Genomic DNA, 12,160 nt, shown 5'->3' with positions numbered 1-12,160 from the left:
GAGAGAAAACTCAAGCTCTCTCGTGTCTCTTCCCATAGGGGCACTAATCCCATCAGACAAGGGCCCTGCCCTCATGACCTAATCACCTCCCAAAGGCCCTATCTCCCTATACCATCAAGTTGGGATTGGAGCTTCAGTGAATTTGGGGAGGGGGACAATTCAGTCCAATACAACTTCTTTAAGCTTCCATTACCTCATTTACAAAACGAAGCTAAAAATAATTCTTACATTTGTTTAATGTATTTCCTTCCACTCCATAATCTCTCTTGTCTAGAAGCTATACATTCTGGGACGTTGCTGACAACAAATTCTGAAACTTCCTGATGGGTAAGATACCTGGATGGTATGTGCCTTCTCTGAGCATGTGTGTTCAGAAGATGCAGGTCCGCAATGGGGCTGCCAAAAGCCAGGGTGAAGCCAGCCGAGGAGGCACTGCTGCAACAAGGCTCTTCAGGCACAAGCCCCTGTGAATACACCCTAAAGTCTTATGAGTGTCCAAGAATCTCTTAAGATGATTTCAAAGAGCAGAAGTGGAAATGCTGAAGAGAATGACAGGTAGCACTTAGTTATGGGAGATCACAGACTTATATTCCAGTTCCTGAGAGGAGATTTAAAAAAGCAATCTTATGTTAAAGAGATACGTAATGCCTGAAGGGACCCAGGACTATTTTCTGAGGAGCGGGGACTTGAGACGGAGAGTGGGACCACACAACGAATTCCTGCCCTGAGCTCTCCAGGGGGCCACTTCACATGATGTTCCCATAAGTTAGAGCTCTGTTCATCTGTGAACACTGAACCTGGGGGAGTCTGGGGTGTCTTCGTTGCCCAAAATGCTGCTCAGGCGGAAAGTTCAGGACAGTATGTGGCCTTTCCTAGGGGAGCTCTGTGGAAAGACCACTCCCACCAGGACCCAGACCTCTGATGCCCCACTCCTCCCTCTTTCTGTTCAAAGCACGCTCACCATCATGGGGTGGATCAGGTGAATGAGGTGGCACAGGGCACCCCCTGGGCAACACTGTCAGGGAGCCTGTGGCTCTGACTACACTTTTTTTTTAATACATTTATTTATTTTTATTTATTTATTATTTTTGGCTCTGTTGGGTCTTCGTTGCTGCGCGCGGGCTTTCTCTAGTTGCGGCGAACCGGAGCTACTCTTCATTGCGGTGCGCGGGCTTCTCATTGTGGTGGTTTCTCTTGTTGCGGCATGGGCTCTAGGTGTGTGAGCTTCAGCAGATGTGGCACATGGGCTCAGTAGTTGTGGCGCACGGGCTTAGTTGCTCCACGGCATGTGGGATCATCCCGGACCAGGGCCCAAACCTGTGTCCCCTGCATTGGCAGGCGGATTCTTAACCACTGCGCCACCAGGGAAGCCCTGGCTACACTTTTCAGTGCTCACTCTGGGCAGTGAGCTCTCCCCACCACCGTGATGAATTCCAAAGCACCTTTGCCAGCCTCAGCTACACTGTATTCAGGGTCTTTTGCTGCCTAAGGCCCTGGGTGCACTTTTCCTCTAACCCCTTCCTGAAAGAACACTGGTCGCTAGTGTGTGTAAATGCTGAAGGATGAATCCTAGTGTCTTTAATGCTTGAACTGGGGCTGGAACTGGGCGTTTCCCACATCAGGTGTATTGGTGCTATTTCTTCAGACTCCACACTGTGCCTCAGTGTGTTCCCTACTCTCATCTTGTTGGGCTTTTTTAAATATGTCTCTTTGTCCCCACAAAACCTTGGGCAATTGCATGGCAGAGATCAGGTCTCTCACATCCGTATTCCATTAGGTACTATTTTCACCTTGAAAGAGTCACAATTTTGTTAAGAAAACAAAATATGCATTAACAGGATGGGGTGTGGGACTTCACCTGCTGTCTCAGGATTGTGGCTAAGGCCCAAAGTGATGGACGAAAGGTACTGAGCGTCCCGTATTCTGAATTCAGAGACGCACCATCTCCCCTCACTGTTTGCTTCAAGGTACCAGAACCAGTTTTACCACCACAAACCACCAGCCTCAGTCAACACAAAGAGAATTGGAGAGACAAATGGGGTGGCCTACATATTTAAAGTGCAGTGCTCAGGGAGAAATGCCATGCCCTCCTGCCAAAGCAAGGGAAGAGAAAGTCTCCAAGAATCACTTGTAAAGGTTGGAAGTTGTTAAGGGTTGAATTGTGTCCCCAAACCCCCAAAACTTCATATGTTGAAGTACTAACGCCCAGTACCTCAAAATGTGACCTTCTTAGGAAATAGGGTCATTGCAGATAAAATTAGTTACAATGAGGTCATACTGGAGTAGGATGGTTCCTAGTTGAATGTGACTGGTATCTTCATATAAGGAACACAACGTGAAGAGAAACAGACACACACAGGGAGAATGCCACGTGGAGGCTGGAGTTATACTGCCACAAGCCAGGGAATTACCAGAAGGTAGGAGAGACGCCCGGAACGTATCCTTCCCTGACACCTTCAGAAGGAGCGTACTGCCAGCACCCTGATTTTGGATTTCTGGCCTCCAGAGCTGTGAGACGAAATACTTCTGATGTTCTGAGACAGCTGGTTTGTGGTGTTTTGTTAGGGCCACCCTGGGAATCTAGTGCAGAGGTGTCTGCAAGAACAGGAGACTTGCATCTCATTCATTTGTTTAATTCACTTTGGCATTAGACTTATTGACCTACCCCTTTGCTACCTAAGCAGGAGAAAGAAAACTGGAGAGAGCTGTATGGCAGGAAGATGGCAGGAGGAGAGGAGAGCGGCAGAAGTGTCTGTCTGATTTCCCAGGTTCCAAGGGGTACAGAAGATGCCTGCTGCCCTGGGGTTGGCTGCAGGAGGTAGATGAGTTTGAGAAACATCCAATGTAGGAAGAAGAAAAATACACAATCGATGGCATGTAGCCTAAATACTGCCACCTGGGGATGGACCAGAAGTGCGGGGCCAAATCTCAAAGGGACCTCCAGGGCCTCATAGGGTCTCATAGGAATGAGCCTTTGTCAGCAGGGCTCACTGGAGCCACTCACAGTTCATGAGCTAGAAGAGCAGTTACAGCCGACCTAGAAGACCACACCTCCCCCAGGTAGGGGTCCTCCCAGGGTCTCTTCATCCCCTCCCAAGACATCCAAGGGACTAAATGTTAGCTATGTGTGCGTGCGCGAGCACACACACATGCACACACGCACGTGCTCACACACATTCACATTCTCTTTCACTGGAGCCAGATGGTGGGACTAAACACCGCTGGGTAGAAAGGGAAGAGCTGTGAGTCAAGTTTGAGACTGAAGGGTTTCCTTTTTCTTATTAATTATTAGGAATAAATCTTAACTCACAAAATGAGATTCTTCTGATAACCAAGTGTAACTGAAAAGTTATGGCATCTGGGCTAGATCTTGTTAAAGGAGCCACAACCTTGTGCGAAAAGGAGATTCCAGATGGTTCCATTGAAAGTCATGACTAGAAAACATAAAATAAAAACCGTTATTGAAGGAAAGCTGAATGAGTGGAGACTTTTCAGTAAACCAGGTACTTGTATATAAGGTGATGAAAAACAATATCAAGTGGTCTTGTGAGAAGGCGATGGAGCAGGGGTCAGAGCAGGCCTCTCTGGGCGGGAGAGCCGGGAGAAACATGGCCAGGCACAGCTGGAGCTGAGCCTTATCCAACAGAAGGACGGGACTTGGATAAGTGGAGAAGGAAGGGGGAGGATGGATTGACATCTTTCTTAATGAAGTAACTAGCAAAGGCCTGGCGCTGGATGGGTGCTTGGAAAGGACTGGTGACTCCATGTTCTAGGGATGGGGATGGTGTGTGCAAAGACCCAGAGTGGGCTGGTATCAGATATGTGCTGGGGCGAGGGGGTCAGATATTTTGAATAAGGGAACCACGAGGAAAAGTGGCGAGAAGGGAGAAGGGACCTCCCAGGGGAGGTTGTCAGGGCCAAGCTAAGTGGGATGGATCTAAGTCTGAGGCTCTGTCCTCAGAAAACCAATTGCCTGCCTGGGCTTCCGGCATCTGAGGGCTGCCCTGTCCTCGCTCTGTTTGCTTCCCTTGCCCAGGTCTGACCACTGGTACTTTGGAGTGTCCCTGGACTGTGATGTGCTGGGTGTAGAGATACCCAGAAGGGACAGCTGGCCAGGTCTCAGGGAGCAGCCAGAAGCCCCAGCTTGGCTTTGCCAAGCACGTCAACTGCCGGAGCCCTCAGGAGGAGACACAGAGCCGGCAGGGTGCCCACGGCCCCCACTCAGCTTGGAGGGGCAGAGTAGGCTGTTGAAGCTGATGAGACAGTGTGTTTTCTCTGGCTTCTGGCCACCAGAGAACAACGCAACAAAGGAAAGAGAAGAAGATATGGATTATTGGCGTGGAAGGCCTAATGACAAACACATTTGCATGTATTTCCACGAAGAGACCCTGCCCTCTCTGTGGCCTATGTGGGTTTTCTCCTGTGCTCCAAAGGGCAAAGCCAGGTGCTAGTTCCAGAGAGAATGTCTCTCCTCCCAGGGCCCTTGGTTTAACATAGTTCCAGGTCTAACATAGTTCCAGGTCCCAGAATTAGGACTGCTGCCCCTCATGCCTGACCAACCGTCTCCTACATGTGGGTTCTCTGTCCACACGGAGATAGGCTGGGCTTCCCCAGAGAGCATGGATCATACTTAATTCTGGGGTGAAAGGCACAAAAGACATATCCTTTGTTAGCACCCATGAGCCGTGTACCATGTTAAACACTTCATGCATACTGTTTCATTTGATCCTCACAAACCCCTACAAAGTAATGGATCTTATCCCCATTTTAAAGATGAGAAAACTGAGGCTCAGAGAACATACTCTTTCTCCTCCCCCACGCTGCCTTCCAGTGTGAGAGGAGAGCGATGGAGATTATTAAAGGTAACGAAAATTAGGATCCGTATGTCAGAGCTGAAATAAATAACCTTTCCCAATCTCCTTACCACACAGTTCATGAACCTGAGGTCAAAGGGGGAAAACTGACTTACCCAAGGCTGCACAAAGCTTGGAAGAGAATGCTGTGTGTGCACTCCAGCCCCCAGCCCCATCACAGTTTGGAGACATTGTAAACAAAGGCAAGATTAAGGATAAAAGAAGGGGCTGTTCATCATCAGGGGTCTGTGCATGACTGTGTGGGGAAAATCGCCCAGCTCGCTAATCCCGCATGCCCCAAACCCCTGGGCACGGGAATTTCCAGAACATCATGAAGCTGTTGCTACTTGCGGTGACGAGTAAACATCCTCACATGGTGTCCACACATCTGTCACATTCAGACGCTGGTTTCGTCAGCATCCTGGCAACTGAAGGCCTGACCTTTGCCCTCCTCACTCTACAATCCAACGCCAAGCACGCAGAGAGAACACACTGGCCACAGTCAAGAAATGGAAGGACCTTGCGAAAGTTGGAATGTAAATTATAAATTAGAAACAGAGCGTCAACTTGGATAAACCCTTTTAACTTACCAGTGGACCTTGTCCACGAAGCTAATTAGGAGGAAAATAAAAGATGGCCACAGGAGAAACAGTGAGAAAAAAGGAATAGAGAAGCAGAGGGAGGAAAGATAGCATCTAAAAGACTTCAGAAACTGTCACACAGTGATAACCTGGGTGTCTGAAGTTCAGCCAGTGGCTCTCTCCAGTGAAATCCCAAACCCACCCCATCCCAGTTGGACCAGTAAACCTGGAGGGAGGGCCTTGGTGAGAAGCGGGCCCAGCAGCAGTGTTTCAAGACCAGCAACATCAGATCCACCAACCCCCATCTCCCCCACTTAGACCCTATAAGTCCACTGGCACCTGTCCTTAGATTCAGCCGCTTCTGGTTGACCATGCCCAGGCCCGGAATTGATGAGAAACAGACTGGGCATGTATGAGGTCCCTCTACCCCACAGAAGGTGAGGCCATTCTGTCCTATGCCCGGTATCCAATTGGTCTGGTCAAATGTGCACCAGGATCCAAATAATGTATATACAGGGGCCAGCACAGTGCTTGGCACACAGTGGGGCTCACGGTGTGATAGTTGTGCCTGTTTACAGTCTATGCCAGGCATGGCAGAGATTGACGTACTAAAACCTGTTCCTTTTCCCCTAGGCGCACAGACTCTACTCCCCAGACTCCTCTGCAGTTAGGCGTGGCCACGTTTGAGTTCTGGCCTGTGGAACGTGGGCAGAAGTGCTCTGCTCCACTTCTAGGCCTGGCACGTTAAAACCTTCCGTGTGTAATCCTCCCTCTTTCCCCCATCTGTCCACCAGATACAGAAAACCCAGCAGAGCCATCCACAGTCCTCGGGGAAGACAAAATCACAGGACAGGGGAAGTAATGTCTCTAAATGAACATATCTGATGCCACTTTGGAGAGATCCCAGGAACATCGTGTTGGACTTTTGTGTGATGAGAAATAAGCCTTCTACTATAGTAAGTCACTGAGATTTGGGGATGTGTTTGTTACAAGCGTTAATATTACTTACGCTAACTAACATGCCTAGGCCTTACTCCTGGTTTCCTGAGAAGACTTCACAAGGACTGGAGTCCTGTTCTGTCTGACTCCCAGTTCTGATGGAGCTTTGACTTTCTGTCTAGCTCCTGGAAACGTCTCTGTGAGGTCTGGAGAGACCACTGCCAACAGTCCTTTTGCCATTGGGACAGACCCTCCTGACATGACATCTTATCTCCTGCTAACCCAAGAGCAGTGTGCCCAAGGACAAGCTGCTGTATTGCCACCGCCCCCCCACCCCAGCTCCACACATTGTGGGCTTAGCTGACTCCTGGGTTACAGTGACAATCTGTGCCTTTGCTCATAAGAGGCAGCAGGAAGTAATGAAAAGAAAGCTAGATCCCAAATCAGTCCAAGTCAAAAGGAAAAAACGCCAAGGCCACATGTTATAATATTAGATCGTGGAAGCACAGGTTGTGATCCTGAAGCAGAGGCGTGGACACATCCATCGCACACACAGGAACGCAGCAACACCATGGAGTCGGTGCACATCGCCAGGGGGCGTGGTTAATTGAGTCCCAGGTGTGTTTCACTGTAAGTTTATACACTTCCTTCCTTCCCTTCTCTCTCCAGCACAAGTGTTTTTAAAGCTCTTTTTTATTACTTCTAATGAGCCTTAGTTGTTCATATATGGTTGGTCTGAGGACCAGCATGAATTGGAGAATGCAGCAAGTGGGAAACCTTAGGACACGTGGATTCTTCTTTAAAATCCTTGTCCGCCCTTGTACCTCACACTTTATATGCGCCCAATGACTGGATCTTCTACTCCTGTGACTTTTCCCTGCCCCGCGGATGCTGGCGAGTGTTTGAACGGCTACAGTGTACAGCACTGTGCAAAGGCCATCTCAAATGGCGCTTGTGTCCTTCTAAAGGACTCTGTTGATTCATCACACATCAAACTAGCATGGTCCTCAGCCCCTCCCGGGGCTTCACCAACAGCATCCATGGGCACAGCATCCTGAGTCCATGTGGAGCAAACAGTTGCAAGCAAAGCACTGGCCTTCGAAAATCAATCTTAACTCGGTACAGCCACCAGCAATCCCTGTATGGTGGCAGGAAGTCTCGGTTCTCGTTCAAGTAGCGGCTCTTTCACTTACGAGTTGGGGATCATGGCCAATCAGCTAACCTATCTGAGCTTTCATTTTTGTGATGTGTTACGTTATGCTTTCATTTGTAAAATGGGGACACGAGTGTATCCCTTGTATGCTTAGTGGTGTTGTCTGGCGATCAGAGTAGATGAAGAGGACGTTCTCTGTAAACTCTGAAGCAGACATGCTGGGACAGTGTAGGGGTCTCATTAGGCCACTCCCAGTCTTGGTGTGCCCCTATCCACGTCCTCACAGCTACTTCCGTCTCCCATCTCTTCTTCAAGGCCCAGCACAGACTAATTTCTCCCTCTTCTGTGTAACTGTTGTCCTAATGGTCCATTTGTTTACTTCTCTCTCTAGCTTATTGGCATTGCACAGCTGGATCTCTCAAACCCTGTTGGCTAACTGAGGTGTGTGTGTGTGTGTGTGTGTGTGTGTGTGTGTGTGTGTGTGGCTTGCCTTCCACACCAGCTGGCAAGAACTATGTCACACTCATCTTAGTGATTTCCCCTAGAAACTAGCGTGCACAGCCTGTAACAGGGGTTCACAGAGAAAGGGCATCTACAAACACCTTTGGAGTGGGGGAAACTAGGAGACTTCAGGAAGGATGTGTTGCTTGACTTGAGTCTCAAAAGGTGTAGAGACATTAAGCAAACAAGTGATCAGCACATGCAAAGGCCCGGAAACTCAGAGGATAACACTTGGCGAGGGTGGGAAGGACCAGGGTAGGCTGATAGTAGGGAAGGGTGGATCCCCCAGGTGGACAGGTGCAGGGGGGCAAGCGCTGCAGCTGCCCTTGACTCATAATGGAGACAAGAGCCTGGAGACAAGATCTTCAGCATGGGCTGTGGCTTTTTTGCCACCTCTAAATCCTGTGTCTTTTTGTCCCCAGGACAGTGACTCAGAAAGCCCTTAAAAACCATCCTAAGTTTTTCGCATCCTGGCTCAGACACAGAAGTGAGACGAGCATGGGCCCGGGCAGAGGTAGGCTGCCCAGGCTGTCCAGCGTGTGCTGTCTCCCTGCCAGCCAGGGGACGGGCCCACATCATTTCAGCCCTGCCTCCTTTGTGTTCCATATTCATATTTTCTTGACACAAACCATACAAAGTTTCAACACTTGGAGACTGCAAAGTAAACCATTTGTACATACCAGGTCTGGTAACACTTTAAATAATAGGCCAGTTAGTTAATGCTGCACTACAATAAAAATTCCCCTCCAAGTACACATTACGTCCTCATTAATGCCAAGTGAGTTCAGCATGATTAATGTTATGACAATAAATAACTGGGAGATCGTGATGACCTCCAGGCTGCTGCACCACAGTGAGGCCTCGGGCGGCCTAGGCTCCTACCATCCTCTGAGTACACTGGGCGCTGCCTGCCCCTCCATCGCACGCACCCCAGCCTGTCCAAAGCACAGCTCCAGCGGGGACGGGCCGTGCAAGGTAGCCCGCGCCTAGCCAGTCCCACACGCAGGGCCAGTCTGGTGACAGCTGGGAAGAGGGGCAAGGAGTTCATCAGAACATGGCTTTTCCTCCCAAGAAAAGATTCCTTCTGGGAGCTGGAAACCAGGCCCTCAGGTCCACGGGTAGAAAGAAGCCCTCCTTACACTACTGCCCAGGAGAGCTGGGCAGCTCTAATTGTTTCAGGCACCACCATGAGAGGCTCAGGGAAATGAGTGGCTCTCTCATGGTGACAGTGAAGGCTGTGCTTAGGGAAGGGGGACTTGGTCATCACCACTCAGTGCCTGAGAGGCCCAGGAGAAAATGTGGGTCCCCCACCCTCAGGATGCCTCCATCAGAGCTGAAGAGGGAAACCCACACCATGGTCGATGAAAGAAAGGGGATGCTGTGTCCTTTCTTGGCAATTCTATGCCACGAGGGGCCTGGCCACAGGATGGGAGATCAGGGGAGGGACCGTTTTGAAGGTGGAGATGCCAGGTTAGCAAATGAGATGTTGACAGCAAGGGAATGAGAGCCACTTTAGGAGGCAAGAGACCTTGACACACCATGGAAGCTGCCCTCTCAGCCCTTGGAGAATGGAGAAGACTTGGTAACCCCAAAGGGCAACCCAAAGCTCCTCCTCTCGTGCTCTGGAGTTGAAGTGGCTCAGGCCACAAGCCCAACAGCCCACACCTCACAGCCATCGCCCAAATGGTTGTGGATTCTGCTGCGGCCTGTGGAAGGCCCTAGGCTGCTGGCCCACACCAGACCTTACTCACGTGCTGGCTTCTGGCTTGCATCCTCCTTGGCTTTGCTGGGGTGGGTCTGGCCTGGCTTGCTATGAAATCTCCTAGGCTTTAGAGCCTCTGTGCTCAACAAAGTACTTGGCATATAATAGATGCTCAGGACATGGTGGAACTGACGCTGCATGGGTGGCCACAACTCTCCATCCTTTCTTCCATGGCAGCAGCTACCACCTCCAACATCACTGGCCCTATAGTCACATCTACCCAGTGTTTTCTCAAAGCACAGGCCCTCAGGGGTGGGCATCCGGGCTGAGACTGGAGGCCTAGGTAGACATGGAGGTGAGGAAGGGTGAGCTGCCATTCCAAGTTAGGAACGACCAGCTCAGACTTTCCACTCAGGCATTAAAAGCCAATGCCATTGATTAATGGGATGCTGGATTGACCAAGAAGTAAGGACAAGAGTGGCTAGAAGTGGGTGTTGACTTTTCAAACAATCATAAATTCCATGAGGGTGACAAAAGGGCCTGTTCTATAATTATGTTCATTATTTACACTAAAACCTAATTAAAGTCATTATGCTTTTTGTGCATTGAACAAATGACTGGCGTAGACACCAAGCCAGCGTAAGTGCTGCTGGAATCACTGTGGAAGTGGAGGGGCTTCAGGTCTAGCCAGAGGCCAGCACCCAACCATTCTGAGTCACATTTCTCTGGAAAGGAAGGCTCTGACAGGAGAAACAGAACAGGACAGGGAAAGGGGACAAGGAGACCATTACAAGGCTCTCCTGCAGCCTCTGTCCCGCTTCCTCTTATGATGCAAGACCAAGATTCCTTCCTGAAGCTCCATGGCCCTGCAAGGAAACTGTGTCCAGGCCAATATGGGGGCAAAGCCAGGCACTGCCAAGTATCCGGGGAAGACCAAGCCCCAAGGATGAGGATGAGTCTGTTTACCTGGTCAACATTTCCAGATGCCTCCCAGAAACAGGGCTCGGTGGGAGGCTCTGGAAAAAAAATGAGAGCTATCTATAAAGTCACTGACATCCTACTAGAGATCATGAGAATGTCATCTATCTATAATGCAAATTGAAAATCCTTAGAAAAATACAAGGAGATGTCACTAGAGGACCAGAGGAAGGTTGAAAGTTTCTCTGGTTGCGTTCAGAACAGCTTCATAAAGAAAGTGGTTAGTGACATAAGCAACATGGCAGAGTAGCAGGCTCCCAACACCTGTCTCTTCACAGAAACATTGAAAAGTCAGCCAGAACCTGTTAGGACCAACTTTGTCAGAACTCTGAGAAATAGTCAAAGCCTTATGGCAATGAAGCAAACACTGAAACAGGAAAAAGGCAACTTGAAAATGGTAAGAAAATCCCTACCTTACTCCACACCAAAAACTCAACTCAAAATGGATTAAAGGCTTAAACTTAAGATTTGAAACTCTGAAGCTTCTAGAAGAAAACATAGGGGAAAATCTCCTTGACATTGGTCTTGGGAATGATTCTTTGGCTCTGACACCAAAAGCACAGGAAACAAAAGTGGGACTACATCAAAGTAAAAAATTTTTGCAGAGCAAATAAAACAATCCAAAAAATATACAGGAAACCTATGGAATGAAAGAAAATATTTGCAGACCATTTATCAGGTAAGAGAATATTATTCAAAATATATAAGGAACTCTTACAACTAAATAGTAATAATAATAATAATAATCGCCCAATTTTTAAATGGGTAAAGGACCTGAATAGACATTTTTCCAAAGAAGACATACATATGGCTAACAGGAATATGAAAAAAAAAGTTGACTAGCAAGGGTGAACGTGGGCATCCTTCTCTTGCTGATCAAAGGGGGAAGCTTTCAGTCTTTTGCCACTGAGTATGATGTTAGCAGTGGATTTTTCACAAGTGCCCTTTATCATGTTGAGGAAGTTCCCTTCTAGTTTTAGTTCTCTGAGTGTTTTTCAGCATTAAAGGGTGTTAGACTTTATCAAATGCTGTTTCTTCATCAATTGAGATGACTCTGTGTTTTTTTTCCCTTTTGTTCTGTTAACGTGGTGTATCACATTGATTTTCTTATGTTGAACCACTTTTGCTTTCCTGGGATAAATCTCACTTGGTCATGGTGTATAATCCTTTTAATATGCTGTTGTGTTCAGTTCACTAGCATTTTGTTGAGGTTTTTGCATCTTTTTTCATAAAGGATATTGGCCTGTAATTTTCTTTTCTTGTGATGTCTTTCTCTGGCATTGGTATCAGGTAATGCTGGCCTCATAGAATGAGTTAGGAAGTATTCCATCCTCTTCTATTTTTGGAAAAGTCTGAGAAGGATTGATGTTAATTTCACTTTAAATGTTTGGTAGAATTCACCAGTGAATCCATCTGGTCCTAGAATTTTCTTTGTTGGATGATTTTTAATTAC

At 48.3% G+C, this 12,160-nt stretch overlaps 1 long non-coding RNA gene across 1 annotated transcript in view; it reads left to right on the top strand.

Moving 5' to 3' along the window:
• The window catches only part of LOC125960770 (uncharacterized), a 483,380-nt gene that overhangs the window by 290,940 nt on the left and 180,280 nt on the right, over positions 1-12,160 (top strand). The gene's annotated exons all lie outside the window — the stretch shown is intronic.

The sequence above is a fragment of the Orcinus orca genome, chromosome 13, assembly GCF_937001465.1.
Source record: "Orcinus orca chromosome 13, mOrcOrc1.1, whole genome shotgun sequence".
Classification (NCBI taxonomy): Eukaryota; Metazoa; Chordata; class Mammalia; order Artiodactyla; family Delphinidae; genus Orcinus; species Orcinus orca.
The sequence above is the reverse complement of the archived record's forward strand: the minus strand, read 5'-3'. Positions and strand labels throughout refer to the sequence as shown.